Source organism: Equus quagga, chromosome 9, assembly GCF_021613505.1.
Source record: "Equus quagga isolate Etosha38 chromosome 9, UCLA_HA_Equagga_1.0, whole genome shotgun sequence".
NCBI lineage: Eukaryota > Metazoa > Chordata > Mammalia > Perissodactyla > Equidae > Equus > Equus quagga.
In genome coordinates, this window is record NC_060275.1 from 55,015,328 (window position 1) to 55,031,819 (window position 16,492).

A 16,492-nucleotide genomic window follows, 5' to 3' on the forward strand; every position below is an offset into this window, starting at 1 on the left:
TACCTTTTAAAAAGGATTACCTACCTCTGAGGATGATAGATCCTCAAATATATACAATGAGAGGTTTATAACAATGGACTCTTGCTATACCTGACACAGCTCTACCCCTCCCACTAGAACTCTGAATTATTTTGCTGGAGGCTACAACATTCTGAGCAGTTTGTTGGGAGTTGACAGAGGTGGGGATAACTCACCCGGTACAAGCTTAGCAGAGCTGAGCCGCTGCAGCTTGTTGGGCTAGCCTTTGATGCAGACTGGTTGGACGGGTTCTGGATCCACAGAAGAACCGGTTTGACTGGCCTGTTATGCCAACATATTCTGGTTTGATTCCATGTTCCACAGACGGTAGAAACCTGCCCAGCCAGTTAAATGAAAGGCATATTAGGTTATCCATTGCACACTGTATATAGCTCAGATGCCACAGAACTCTTCCAAACAGCAGTAGCGTCTAGCAAACTAGCATGGTCCAGAGTGGTGGCTTCCTCTGATTTACCGTTTAAGTTTATAGCTTCAGGGAGTGTCAGCAGTGAAACACTTCTGCTTTCGACCAAGAGCAGAGGTTTTCTAAATAAATTGAAGGGTAAGTTAATACATTTTTTTGTATTTCGCAATTTTTTATGCACTTTTGGAAGGTTCAATTAAGAAACGATGTTTAAGAAGTTATCTATTTTTAACATGACATATATTTACATTATGCCTTTTATGTAAAGCTGGTTAGATATTGTTTTATAATACTTGCATATATGTTCATTGATTTGTTTCGATAAAGGTTATTTGGAATATAGTACACTTTTGCTATATTTTATTGTAAGGTGGGCCTGGTTATAGTCATTAAGAAGCTGGGTTGAATAGTTTTGCTAAATATATTTCACCTATTAATGATTCATCTTAAACCATCTACTTTGATAATATACTATCATGTTTTACAGTATGTTGTTATATAGCAAAAATTTTATATGGTAAATCTAATTGTGGATAAAATAATAATGGCCTTTTTAAGGCATAAAGAAAAGTAGTCTTGGCCTGCTTGGTGATCCTAAGTACATTAGGGGAACAATTCACAGCAAGAATTGAGGAGTGTGAAAAACAAAGATTGTGGAATCTGGTAACTGATTAACTATTGGAGCTCAAAAGTACTTGCTGAGCTGAATAGAAAGGAATGAAGACAGGTTTTGTCATGCCTATTAGGTCTGAAAAACTTTTTAGGTTAAAGAATATTTGGATTTTCTTTTCATTTATATTATATTTTAAAATAATTCTTTTTCTTCTCTCTTTCTTTGATCTAATTAATTTATTTTAGTAGCTTGTGTCATTTAAAATGAAAGTTACCAATCCCTGTAGATTTATTTTGGCATACCAAACTACCCCCTTAGTTATTAACATTAGACTGAAGTAAATGCACACATCTTCTGGGCATTCAGTTTAGCATAACAGCTGATATATGAATTTCCCTAGGAATTAAAATACCTTTTTAAATAAATTTATACTGAATGTTTTCCTGCCCAGAACTACCTGTAGGCCATCTTACTACGACTGCTTTGAACAGCAAGATTGATGCATCCTTTTCCTTGTCCCTAGAGTCCATGCTCAGACCCAAAGTCTATAAGTCTCTTTAGGATGTTGATGAAAAAAAAAATGTTCAGACGAGATTTCATTTTTTGCAGGGAAACCCTTTGGATACCTTTTAGTCCCACTCCAAGGCAATTCTGCATAAAACTTCTGATAATTTAGCTAAATTTCTAAAAAGCTGTGTAATGTTGAATCTGCAAAAGAAATGTGCTGATTCAGCAAATCAAAATTAATTTTATTCAGCATAAACTGTATTCTGACAATTTTGGGGGAATATGGATTGAAATTTTTGGTTGGTTGAATTTTTCTCTTTTCAATTAGTTTTCAGGCAAGATATAGACATGTCAATAGCATATACTTTAGTGTTTCTGATAAATATACTATATACAGTAATCTAGAAAATTTAAACCATACTGTTTAAAATACAGGGCTTACTGTTTAAAGATAAACTTAATTTGGGATTCTAATTTATTTATTGAGCATTTTTTATGTTTATGGTTTTGAGGAAAGCTGTTTAGGAACTAGATACATATTTCATATAAAATCTATGGGTAAAATTTCAAGCCTAACTACATTTTGGAGAGAGATTCTAGAGTTTTCATTTACTAGGATTTTCAGTTTCAAATATATAGAAGTCTTATTAAATATGACCTTTATGCATTTTCCATAAATTGATTCCTTTATAATATTGATACCTTGTGATGTTTAGATTAAAATTAAGGATATATGAATTTCAATCAAATTAGGAGTCAAGTGTGTTTGTACATGTGAATCTGTGTGTGTGCATATACAGCCCTATATTATCTCAGAGGCCAGGTAAAAAGGTGTTTCTCATTTAATAATCTTTTTATTCTTTAAGTTTAGTGGGGGATGCATTCCTCTGTCTTTATTCCTAGCCACAGTTTCACACAATGACTCTTTTTGTCAACAATGCTAGCTTTCTTAACAACTGTAACCTCTTTCCTTCCTGAATATCTTCATGTATTTCCTACCAAAAGCACTTAGAATCGTGATATTTAACTAGAATGATTCTTGAATAAAAACTTATGAATCCAACTCCTCATGTTTGAGTTGAATGAAAAGCCCAAAAATGTAGTTATATCACTACTTTACAATCCAATGGTAGAGCTGGGACCAGAACATCCCAGTTGCCTGAATACAAACTCAGGTTAATATTTTTTCAGTACCCTACATCAAGTCTCCTGAATACTACATGAAATCTATGTTTTCTAAAGGATTTGCAAAAAGATAAAATTGTGTCGTATAGTTATGTTAAGTTTTTACTGAACTAAGAAATTATTTGCTTTTATATTTTATTCTATACCATTATTGCCCCCAAACTTTTTTGGCAGAGTGGCTGAATTTATGGGTTGCCATTGGTAATGAAGCTGACTACCCCCTCAAACTCTAATCTCGTAATGCCATCATGAAATTTTGTATCAAACTGATAAGAGTACTTTGCATTCCTTCATATTTTCCCAGATTTTCTGTGGACTCTGCTGTCATTTTCTGATGTAATATTGCTTTAAACTCTCAACTGTTCATTTTCTTAGTATGTATGTATATATGTATTTTTGTATTGTTTTAGTCACTCATATGGATATAGTTTAAGATTTGCCAGAGAAGTTAGTACTTCTAAAATTTGGTTAGAACTGACAGGAAAATTTCAATAAGGTTATGGAGAACAGAATTTCAGGATTTAAAACCCATCTTAAAGGTGACAGAACCTGTTATTTAAGTGGTGAGCTCTTAATACAATGCTTTGCACACAAGTGTTCAAAAAATGCTTTAAATGTTTTTACCTTCAGGAATTCCAAGGAAGTGGCACTACAGAAAGCTTCAGAACCAAAAGCTTGACTATTTAAATTCAGATTCCTGGAACTAAATGTTAATTCTACTAATCCCCTTATCTTTTCACAGGTAAAAGCCTACCTGAGGGATGCTTCTAAATTTGGTAAATTTAGTTAAGTCCATGTGGACTCTGGAAAATAATTACTTCCATTTGTTTCTTATCTTTACAATCAAGAGAAAAGGTAGTATATTGAAAAACATATGGGCTTTTGAGCCAAATTGAGATGGGTTTGAATACTGACTCTGCTACAAACTAGTTTACTTTGGGAATTACTTAATTCTCTGAGTTCTCTTTTCTCCATCTGTAAGTTAAGGAAACTAATATCATTCTCCAAGAGCTGTTGGAAGGATTAAATGACATATTGTGTGTAAAACACCTAGCACAGTTCCTAGAACACAGTAGGTGCAGCAAATGTCAATATACTTCCCACTCCTTTAGAATGCGTAATAAATTTCAACAAATAGCTTGAGTAAGAGAAGTCAAAGCTTAACTTAGAATATACATTTTATTTTTGTCAGAGAGATAAAAATTAAATCAGTAACTTGGAAAGCATTAAGATTTAATATTGGATAATATTTTAACCTTATTAAATTAAAAAGATTAGAAACCCATATAATCAAGTTCAATTAAAGAATCACTTCAAAGGAGGCTTTGTTAAATGTATTTTGAGAGCAATATACCAAGGTGATTAAAATGTTTAAAAAGTTTAAAAAAATTCAAATTTCAATCATCTATACCAAAGGAAGGAACTGTGACATAGATAAGCCAAGTTATACCTTACTGTGCCTGATATCTGAGTTTTCAAAGGCATTTTATATCTATTATTTCATATGACATCAGATTAGTTGGCCAATGCTCTAAGGATTGTGCTCTTTCTACTACCAATTGAATTACTTCTTCAGGGCTCTAGAATGTGTTTTTTCCTACAAAATATTCTCTTCCAAATTAAATTTATTGTAGGTCAATATTAAATTATATTGCACTCTCTTGATAGTAAATAATGACAAGGAGAGTAAGTCCAAAATGTGTTGAATGTAAGAAGTAAGATTGAATAGGATTTAACATTTTCTAAAAATAATATTGAATTAGCTCAGACTGATAAATTGATTAGGAGACAGAGGCAATGAGCAAAGCTCACAAGTGAGATATTTATGAAATGTATGCCATTGGTCAGGAGGTAGTTCAGAATAATGTGACAAAACATTCTAAGAGCTTGCCTAACTAAACTTGGGTCAGTTGACACATCTTCCAATGTGTGAATTAAGAACAGGAAATAGTTTATAACCTGATATTAGAACCAAAAAATAGATCCACTTATAACACAAACTGATCTTACTGAGCTCTTGCAATCAACTTTAACTTCCTAAAAGATGTTTAACTGCTATCTATACAAATAAGCTTTATGCTGATACTGTGATTTGAAATGTATATTCACAGTAAACGAATTTTGTTTTTCTCAAAGTGAAAAGCTTGTATGTAAATGGCATACCTAAAGACAAAATACCACTTCACCAATTTAGCCTATTAATTATTCTTATTAAAACTATTTTATTAGATACTTAAGCAATTTAGCTTTATGTGACTAGTCATTAAATTAGTATTTAATTTGCATTTATTTTCATACATTTAGAGTAGATATTACAATAAACAACTGAAAAGAAGGCAGGGAGTAACATAAATTTAAAATATATTTTTAAAACATTTCTATATAAATAGATAATTTGGATAATTCAGGACCAACAACCAAACTTGCTATGCTTCAAAAACTAACCAGGAAATAGAAAATGTTATAGCTCATTGTGTTAAAGACATATAACCTTGAAAGTAATCAGAACACTATTATCTTAGAAGTTACATATTACCGACAAAGTGAAAATGTAACTTGCATAACAAATTTTTAGTTTCAAAGTTCTATTTTAAGTTTATTCCCTTAAAGGTTCTTTTTTTTTTTTGAGGAAGATTAGCCCTGAGCTAACTACTGCCAATCCTCCTCTTTTTGCTGAGGAAGACTTGCCCTGAGCTAACATCCATGCTCATATTCCTCTACTTTATATGTGGGATGCCTACCGCAGCATGGCTTTTGCCAAGCGGTGCCATGTCTGCACTTGAGGTCTGAACCAGCGAACCCGGGGCTGCCAAGAAGCGGAACGTGGGCACTTAACTGCTGCGCCACCGGGCCAGCCCCTCCCTTAAAGGTTCTTTGCCTATCATTTTTGCAATGATTTGGATTAGGAAAGAGAAACACTTCCTTCCAAGAGGGAAACGTTTTATTTATTTATTTTTATTTTGGTGAGGAAGATTGGCCCTGAGCTAACATCTGTTGCCAATCTTCTTCTTTGTGCTTGAGGAAGACTGTTGCTGAGCTAACATCTGTGCCTTTCTCTATTTTATGTGGATGCTGCCACAGCATGGCTTGACAAGCAGTGCTAGGTCTGCGCCCGGGATGTGAACCTGTGAACCCCAGGGCATGCGCAAACTTAACCACTATGCCACTTGGGCTGGCCCCTAAAACATTTTAAATCTAATGAATTTCTGAATTTATCTTGAAACATTAAGAAATACAGATTGATAACTTTACATAGCTTGCAGTACAATATTTACGGACGTGGAGAAATACTATAGAATTCTGTGTTGAGGTCTTCTATAAAAAAATTACACTTAACGTATACAGGTCTAAATTTGGAGGGCAAGGGTCTACTAACTGAAAGTAGATGAAATACAGTCTGAGATGGAAGGATCATTCACATTTCTGAAAATATTAATATTGTAATCAATATTCAATAATATAATAAGAACTGAATGGTAAATACCATCTACATAGCATTTTAGTGAGCTGTTAAATGCCACTCTAGTCACTTTCCAAGTTATTGTACAACAAAATTTAAAACAAATACATGTTGCTCAGGAACAAGCATACTGTTTTTTAACTATAATATAGAACTAACCACTGGAATGTGGCTACAGGCCACTGGAACTGGGTTACACTGAAGCCTGGCTATAGGCCATTCAGCAAGAAAAGTTGTTCAGTCCATTCCAGCATGACAATACCAGTCTTTTTTTCCCACAGTTTTACTTGTTAAGATGTGTTTACTTCTTTGAGATGAATGACATGTTGTTCTAGTTCTACCAGTAAGTATAAATTAAACATGTCTAGCCTAAATTAAATTCTTAGCAGTTCCTTGTTACCATTAACAAACCACATGTTAATACTAATGTTAAAGCCAAGTAAGCACTATCAAATCAAATTTCTAGAAAAGAAGAGCACGGTGATGCTGAAATTAAAATTGGGATATCTTTTTAATCTGAATTCCCTGGCTGTGGTTTGTTCACTTAGTTTATTAGAACATGTGATTAATGGTGCCATGATACTAATTCAGTTCCTGTGGAGTCAGTTAGCTTTAATTTATTTTGTAGTCACGGGTTATACCAGCAGTATTACCACTGTAATAAAGCAGCAATGTTTCTCGAAGTGTGGTCTGTGGACCATCTCATTCACCTGGGGTATGCCTATCAAAAAGGCATATTGCTGGGGCTGGCCCCGTGGCCGAGTGGTTAAGTTCGCGCGCTCCGCTGCAGGCGGCCCAGTGTTTCGTTGGTTCGAATCCTGGACGCGGACATGGCACTGCTCATCAGACCACGCTGAGGCAGCGTCCCATATGCCACAACTAGAAGAACCCACAACGAAGAATACACAACTATGTACCGGGGGGGCTTTGGGGAGAAAAAGGAAAAAATAAAATCTTTAAAAAAATAAATAAATAAATAAAAAATAAAAAAAAAAATGCATATTGCTGACCTCCATTCTAGACATACCACGTTAGAATCTCTAGTGGGTAGATACTATGAATCTACATATTTATATATTTTCTAGATTATTCTAATGTCTAATAAAGTTTGAGAAGCAGAAGAAAAGATTCTCTTGCTTATAAGAGAACCATTATCACTATCAAAAAATAGCCTCAAATGCACATGGTTCAACCAATCTTGGGTCAGCATTAACATCCTTACAAATTACTGCATACAATTAATTTGACTGTCCCATCCATGAATGCCAACCTTCAAAAGTTAAATTTTCCATTAATAACTTTAAAATAGTGAAATGAAAATCTTACGTTTAACCTTTATCTCTTAAGTTGGGTTCTCTGTGGAAAGTAGAGCCTGTGTCCTCCAGATTATGCGTAAGTTCTTTATTTGGGAATTCATCCTAGGAACAGGAGTGGGGAATTAGGAGAAGAAAATGGAAAGGGAGGGAAAGCCAATACAAAAGTGCATCCTGGAGCTCATCCCCCACTATGGGCAAAGTCAGCTCAATCCCAGTATCTTCTTAGGAGTCAGCAAGCTCCTTCAGAATTGCCTGCGAGATGTGAGAGGAGCACTCATTCACCAGTTCTGCCTTTCGTCATTTACGGGTTGCCACATAGGTTGTGAATTTCCTCACACTTTCAGGTTGTGCTCCTGTTTCCAAAGGTTGTAGAGAAGCTCCCAGGTCAGAAAGTCAAGTAAGGGGCTGTCAGGTTTCACCGGCATGAATCTGGCTGTCACTACAAAGGCTGGAGCAAGCGGGGCCCAAGAGGTATCCAGTAGATCACTATTAGAAGACAAACATGGTGAAACTGCTTTTTCCTTAGTTTACCAACATAATTTTAAGTAATACATTATACAACTAAAATGGATTTTCTGAGAAATGAGTACAGCAACTTCAAACAGAAAGTGAGGAACTTTAGCCTATTTTTGTCTGATGTATTTGATCCATTCCCACAAAACCTGAGAGGCACTGACACTTGATCTTCTGTGAGAAAGGTATTTTCTAATAAACTACATTTCATTTCCTGAATTTGGTTGCCAATTTTTAAAGGGCCAAACAGCAGCAAAATGAACAGTTAGTGTGTATTCTGTAAATACTTTTATTTACAGCACTGATCCAAAGACTTTATTGTTCAAGTTTACATTGGTAAAATTATAGTAAAAAGAGACTGAATACTTTGAACCCTCAAGTAACACTTCTCACTATAGTGAAACACAGAATTTTGAATAGTACAAGTTTGTCTTGGACTGTGTCCAAGGGGGTCTAGTTACAAGAACTAATTCATTATAACGTATAATGTGATCCTGGAGCAGCTCTGAAGAATATGCTAGATGGAGGCTCTAGTCAAGTAGATTAAAAATAGAATAGCCACTTCTGTGCTTTAATTAAGTAAATATCATATTTGTTTGCATAATGATAGAAACTTAGTTTAGAGAAAACAAGGAAAAAATAGGTACAAATTAAAAAATCTGATTAAAAATATATCATCTTTTCATTTAACTTGAATTATATTAGAATAATTATCTGAGTTTAAAAAGCAACTCTTAGAAGGAGGTTAAATTAGCTAATGAATTGATAAGGATGAAATAGGGAAATTGGATTAAAGAGGGCTTAAAAATAAAAAAAAGTGGGGACACACACTGCTGAACAAAGCCCAATAATAATAGATCCTATTTTCAAAAGGAGTTATCAAATATACTCAGATCTTCACTAAACTAGTGCAGATCACAATCAACTTGATACCAACACTCCCTTTCTTGGACTTGAAGCTGAGTAGATCATAAATCTCTGTTAAATAAATTTCTTACAACCACCAATTTCTAAAATAAATGAAAAAATAAGTTTGTTCTTTCTATACAATTCTGTAGTTGGGCTAGAGGATTTGTAAAGCCCCTTGGAATGTTACAGAAATAACAACAATATAATGCTATTACCTGACATTTTAAATTTATGTCAATCAAATAAGATACGTAAAAGAACTTAACAAATTGTAATTTAATCCCTTCTATAATTATAAATCTCAATTCAACAATTAGCAATTCAACAATTTCATTATAATTATTAACTTTAGCAATTGAAGAGATCTCTCTGATTAGCTGTAGCTCTTAAATCTATTTACTATTAACAAGTTTCTTATACTATTTGAATATATATCTAATCATTCAGTCCTATCAACAATCGTGTGAAATACCCAAGGTATATATTATTATCTTCATATCACTGATAAACAACTGAGGCACAAAGAAGTTGAATTACTTACTCAACAGGATTATAATTAAAAATTAGAATTCATTTAACAAATTAGGTAGAGCTGCTACTGATTTCCCACTATCAACCTATACAGATACATTACTATATACCTACAGTGTCCAGAATTCACAGTGATTCCCCCCAGCAGAACCTTTGCACATGCCTGGAAAGGCTTCTACTTTTTTGCTCCCAATAGGCAAGCTGCTTCAAACTTCTATGAAGTCTTCTTCAAAAAATTTCACATATATTATTTCATTCTGACAGCAACCCTGGGCACAGTAAGTATGAGTATTCTCATTTTTCAGTTGGGAAAATAAGACTTGTCTAGGAATCATGCAGATAATCAGAGACAGGGCCAGAGCTTAAACCCTGGCCCTGGCTCCCAGTTTAAGACCTGCGTAGTACCACAGGCTGGGAATATGGCTATATGCCATCAATGATTATATAAGATGGCCACAATCTTTTGGAGCACTACCTTCTCTGGTCCTTTCTGAGATTACAATATAATGCAAGGCCCTTCAATATATTTAGTTTTAAACTTACATTAAGAATCTACCATTCTGAGAAAACAAGTATAACACTTTTGCTAGCTCCATTAGAAGTTAATTTACATTCATCTCTCAAATGTCTACACCTATTGTAAGGCAAGTAAAAGAGCATATGTGCCATAATAACTAAGAAATACAATTATTAATGCAAAAAGGTTGAAAAAATGAACTGAGATTGGTCCATATAATAGGCACTTCACTCCAATGCTGACAGAGGGAGCCCAGTTTATTTTCCTCTTCTCAATTGTGAGACTTAAATCGCTGTCAAATTTAAAAGTCCTTTTAGTAACCTCATATAACGTAAAGCTTTCTGAAGTAAATAGGAAAATGTACTGGGACTACAAATTAGCCTTTAGGTAATAACTTTTTATCAAAATTCAGAAACTTTGGTTATTTTATCAAAAACATTTTTTAAATTAAAAAATAAAGCATAGAATAAGTTTTATATAGTCTATTATTCAAAATAGCATGTTATAAAATAGCATGGTGTACTGAAAAGAGCATAGATATAGGATTTATAACCAGGAGACCGAGTTTGGAGTCTTCGGTCAACTTACCTACTAGTTTGTACATATAATGCGAGTCACACCACCTAATTTCTTACCCTCTGTGAAAAGATGAAAAGTGTACCTGTTCTACCTTTATGACAGTTACTTCTACGTTGAAATAGAGAATACTTACATCCAAAGAAGGAAAAGTACTTTGTATCTTACCATTGCTAATTGTTCTTGAATCCATTTTCTATTAATATTAAATCAGTTCTCGACTCATAGGAATTTTAGAGAACAATTTACCAAAAAATGCAGTTCTTTTATGACTTATCTATACCACAATATTCTTTAAAAATAGTTTAGATAGGGCTGTACATGGCTGAGGAGGAAATATTCCTGAGTACAAAAGGTCATTTAAATCTTCCCTTTTTGGAGCTGGCCCTGTGGCCTAGTGGTTAAGTTTGGCATTCGGCATGTTCCACTTTGGTGGCCCAGGTTTGGTTCCAGGGTGCGGACCTACACCACATCCTTTCTTATTAGTTTACATTTCAAATTCCTTAAAGCCTCTGACCATATGATTTTATCATCCAAATCAGGACATTTTTGAGAGGAGATAGGAGCACTATTAATAATTAAGCCAGAATAATAGATGTTAACCAGACCTGTTGCTGGTAGGCCAGGGCATACGGTCACTTTATACAAGAAGTGTACTAGATTTGAGAAGAGGAAGTCTATCTGTGTCAGTTTTAGTATCCTAAATAGTTCACAAAAACAAATTGTCACCAATGCTTCAGTTAATAGAATCCAAGCGTCAGTGACTTGTTCCTACAATTAACCCTTCATAATATTTTCCATTTACATTACTGTAAATAAATATTGTTCCCACAGCTTCCATCATGGTGGCACTATACATATGTACATAGGACAATGAAGTATATACTATATTTACTGGATAAAAAGGTAAAGATTAGTTTTTCAAGACTCCCAAAACAAAATCCACTTTTCTACTCTACAGTCTTAGTGATCACTCTTAAATTCTTTTATCATCTCTACAGCAGTTAAGCTCAGAGTTTCTTATAAACGCCAGTAAAAGACAAGGCATAAGGCCCTAACTATCTAGCAAAATTCCGTCATAAACCTATGTGCATAGGTAAGAAATACTGCCTAAGCAGCCAATGTACTATAAATGATTGACCTGGAAGAAAAAGATGCCCCTTTTCATCAATAATAAATCATTTTGCAATAACAGATTATTAACATTCTTGATCAGCCCACCATCATTTAAACCTAGTCAACTAGGCAAGCATATGGTAACTAGATAGGAATCTTTATCAAGCATAAACAGAGAGTTCCTAAATTGGGCAAATTATATATCTAATAAAACTTTGCCCATTACTGACGTGAAATGAAGTAGCTAAGTGAATGATATTTAAACACACAAACAAAAAACTACTTTAATAGTTTATAAAGGGAAATGAAGAAGGTATATGTAGCCATAGTAAAAATTAAAATAAAGCTTCTTTATCTAAATTGGAAGTTGGCCAGACTATACGAGGCTAATTTTTCTAATTGAAAAACAATGAATAATCTTTAATGTCTGTTATAAGCACTTTAATGACCACCTAAGACTGTCAAAATAAAAACTGATATGACACCCTCCATGAATATTAAATATATCTTTTAAAGCAATTATAAAACTGCTCAACATAACTGGAATCTTGGCATCATCAACTCATACCATAAACAAAACATTTTGGCACTTGGGGCAAGATCACTAATTGATGTATATTCCTGCCCCCAAACAACACTTACTAATTACTGTAAACAACTTAAAAAATTAAATCAAGTGTTCAAGTTGACATAAATGTTGACAGTTGACACAATTTTCTTTTGTGTTAAAGTTTCTCCTCCCTCTTATCTCTCAAACAGCCTTTTGTCTTATTCTTAAAATAGTTCTGACTGTAAGTATACAGCTCATGCCAGTTTACTAGTATTGTGTGTTAATATTAGAGGTGCCGGATAATACTGTGTAAATAATCATAATGAGCCTAATCATTTACTTTTAAATTTTTGCCTGGGGATAGAGGCCCTCAGTCTGGTGGGGAGGGCAATGGGTTGATGTGGGGAGTGGGAGAGAGGTGGGAAATGCACAGCACAAAGCAGAAATAGCCTTAGATGAGGAATCAGATGTCGGTGTCCTAGTCCCAGCTCCATCCTGGTTCTTCAGGTAAATCATGTAACCTCATTTGTTCATTCAACACTCATTGTTCATCATATATGCTAGGCCTGTGCTGTCCAATACAGTAGCCACTAGCCACATGTGGCTTTGAGCACCTAAAATGGAGTTAATCCAAATTTTGAGATATGCTGTAAAGGTAAAATACACATCAGATTTTGAAGACTCAGTATGAAGAAAAAGAACAATAAGAAGTCTCATTAGTAAATTTTTATATTGATTACATGTTGAAATGATAATATTTTATATAAATTGGGTTAAATAAAATGCATTAAATTTATTTCACCTGTTTCTTTTTACTTTTTTAATGTGGCTACTAGAAAATTTTAAATTATATATGTGGCTTTATCGGATACTGCTGTGCTAAGACTCTGTAGTAAGAACTTGAAATACTGGGAAGAATAAAGACAGCACAATCTCTGCTTTCAAGGAAGCCCCCACAGCCTAGTTCAGGAAGATAAAAGATATAAAAATAATTACAATATAATGGTGTTAAATGCAGTGATAAAGATACATATAAACGGGTATGGGAGAATGGGGAGTGCTATTTGCGGAAGAGGGTAGGAAGGAGGGGTGAAGAGAGACTGTTAGGTCAGTCTCCTGGAAGCAGCACTACCTCAGCTGAGTCTTAAAGGATAAGCAAAAAGGTGAAATATAAAGGATCTGGGTGGAGGTAATTCCAAGAGAAGAGAACTGAATGAGCCAATACAAAGAAATAGCAAAGGGGAGGAGGGAGGAACAAAATCCTGTTTTAGAGGGAAAGGGTAAGGTGGAGGGTTGAGAGTGTGCAAGGCTAAGAAGGGCTTCAGTGACACTTTAAAGGGACTGAATTTTAACCTTCAGGCAATGGAGAGCCACAGAAGAGTTTTAAGCAAGGGAGTGTCAGGATCAGAAGTAATGGTTTAGAACTCTGGCAGCTGTGCGGCAACTGTATTACAGTGAGCAAGACAGGAAGCAAGGAGGCTGGAGTCTAGGTAAGAAATATCAGGGCTTAAACTAGGGCAGTAAGAGGGAGGATGGAAAGAAAAGCACTGATTCAAAACCTAGCTTAGGAAGTAACATCAGTAGAATACAGTGGCTGACTTGTCCTGACTCCAAGGAAAGGAGTTTGATTTTATTCTATTAGGTGATGGGAAGACCCTGGAACGTTTTGAGCAGGGGAACATCATGTTCTGATTTAGGTTTTAAAGGATCACTTTGGCTGCTTTTGGAGAATACACTGTAAGGGGAAAAGAGCAGAAGTAGAAAGATTATTATTATTATTATTTTTTTAAAGATTTTATTTTTTTTCCTTTTTCTCCCCAAAGCCCCCCAGTACGTAGTTGTATATTCTTCGTTGTGGGTCCTTCTAGTTGTGGCATGTGGGACGCTGCCTCAGCGTGCTTTGATGAGCAGTGCCATGTCCGCGCCCAGGATTCGAACCAACGAAACACTGGGCCGCCTGCAGCGGAGCGCGCGAACTTAACCACTCGGCCACGGGGCCAGCCCCAGAAAGATTATTTTTTTAAAAAAACAAAAACGGAGGCTATTGCTGCAGAAGAGATTTGAGATGATGATGGCTTGGCCCAGTATGGATGCACAAGAGGTGGTAAGAAGCAACTGGAGTCGGGTTGCCTTTTTACCTGCAAAATGGTATTGCCTCATTCACAGGGTTGAGAAAGGAAAAGGGAAGTTCAGGAAGATCACACCTGTTGAGCCCAATTGTCTTGTTTAACCAGGAGGCTGGGGTGTCTGCTGAGAGTAAGAATACTATATGGAAGCTTGAGGAAAACAGTGAAGGTTTAGAAGACAGCAAAGGAAACAGAAGGAGCTGAGCAAAGGCTATTTTAAGGATTAATCAATGCCCTACATGAGGTGTGAACTCAAGTAATTTTAGTAGTATGAGTCTAACCTGTTATGTGATTATTCTCTTCACAACCCTCAGCTATCTGGCTGTAGAAGTTAAGCAGACTGCAGAATCAACAAAGAGTTTCAGTTGCAAAATGACTTGAGTTAGATGATTTTAAAATCTACATAGTTCCAAAATTCTACAGTTCTAAGAATCATAGAGTTTTTACGGCTACCTCACAATTTTCTTATTGTGGTTAGAAGTCCATAATGTAAAATTTACCACTTTACCCATTTCACCACACAATTTTTAAATTGAGCATCCTAACCAGGGGCCTCCAGCGGGTTATAGGTATGCTGCAACATCCAAATTCCAGCCCTCAAGGTGGCAGCACTGGGCATGGGGTGGTTGGAGTCAACTTCTGTTGCCTCTGGATGGAAGCAGCCTCATCTTTTTATCACAATACGTAATATGAGTATTCATTTTCTAAGTATTGAACTTTGGGAAGCATTGTTCTAAGCCATAAAATAGGAGAAACCGAGTATTATGAAGAGTTCAAAATAGCTGCTTCTCTTTTCTCACCAATCTTTGGGACACCATAATTCATTCTACCACAAGGGGTTTAAAGCTCCTTAATGTGGGCAAATATCTATGAGTATGCCCACTATTAACACTGTGAAAGTGACCATGATAAAATCTCATAAATAGAATCTAAGAATTTGGAATGGATTCAAAGATTTTCTCCACTTACATAAAAAATAGGAATTCCTCAAGGGATGCCCAATTTATTCATTTATCCACAGAGTACTGACTATGGCAGGCACTGGGTTAATTTCTGGAGATAAAAAGTTAAACAAAACATGATTTTGACCTCAAGAAACACAGTCTACTGGGAAGACCAAATTAATTAAATAAATAATCAAAACTGTAATAGTGTAAGACGGGAAGGCACACAGTGCTATAAGAGGATCTGATAGAAGAGTATTAAAACAAGATAAAAAGATCAGTAAACAGCTAGGCAAATAGTGGGGCGTAAGTTTGGTTGAGAGCGCCAGAGGCAACAGCATCTAAAGGCCACGGAGACACTGATATGCCAGTGAGGCCAGAGGGCAGAAGACCTTTGGAAATGAACCTGGAAAGGTAGCAGAGGTCGTTCAAAGGGGCTTTCTTCAAACAGTCGGTAAGCCGCTGAAGGGGTTTAAGCAGCATAGCTGTGGGTTGGCTGCATATGGAAAGCAGACCAGGTGAGACAACGGTATCTTGCAATATGGTGGTAGTGATGGGAGAAGGGGATGGATTTGGGAGATATTTGGCAAGTAAAACTGACAGGACTTGGCGATAGACTGGATGTGGGGGCCAAGGCGGAAGAAGGTGCCAAAGCTGATTCTTTGGATTCTGACTTGCATAAAGGGATCGGACAGCCCAACCCTTGGCGGAGGCAGAGGAACAGTTTAGGTCATTCTGTTCTGCCAGTTTTCCTTTGCACCGTAGGCACGCTGTTCTTTCAATTTGCTGTTAAATGACAAACTGATTACAGGTTCTTTCCATTTATAACAAAACTCTCCATTTCTATTCTAAACATTTATACAAGCAACTATGCCTCATACGTCGTATTAAAAACGGCATAGTCAATTTTTCACCCATTTTCTTTAAAAAGGTTATGAATTAAATCTCCTCAAATTTGGAAGTGAACGACAGTAGCTACCCCAGGGTAATGGGTCCCGCAGCCCTCTTCTTTCAGGCACCGACGTCCCCGCGGCATGGCCAGAACCCACAGAAACAGCCCGTTCCGTCCAATCACAGGGTAAGCGGCCACTCAGCCCTCAGGATCGGAAACGAGGGGAAAATTACCTTTACATTTTGTATTTACGATTTTCTGAACACTACTTAACTGTTCAAAGTTCATAATCTCA

The 16,492-nt window shown here is 35.7% G+C and overlaps 1 protein-coding gene across 1 annotated transcript in view; it reads left to right on the plus strand.

Annotated features, from left to right (window-relative positions):
- Window positions 1-416: 416 nt before the first annotated feature.
- The window catches only part of RBBP8 (RB binding protein 8, endonuclease), a 103,884-nt gene continuing 87,808 nt past the window's right edge, over window positions 417-16,492 (plus strand). The window contains exon 1 of the mRNA XM_046671593.1: window positions 417-580. The gene's annotated coding sequence lies outside the window, so the exon portion shown is untranslated. The remainder of the gene's footprint in view (window positions 581-16,492) is intronic.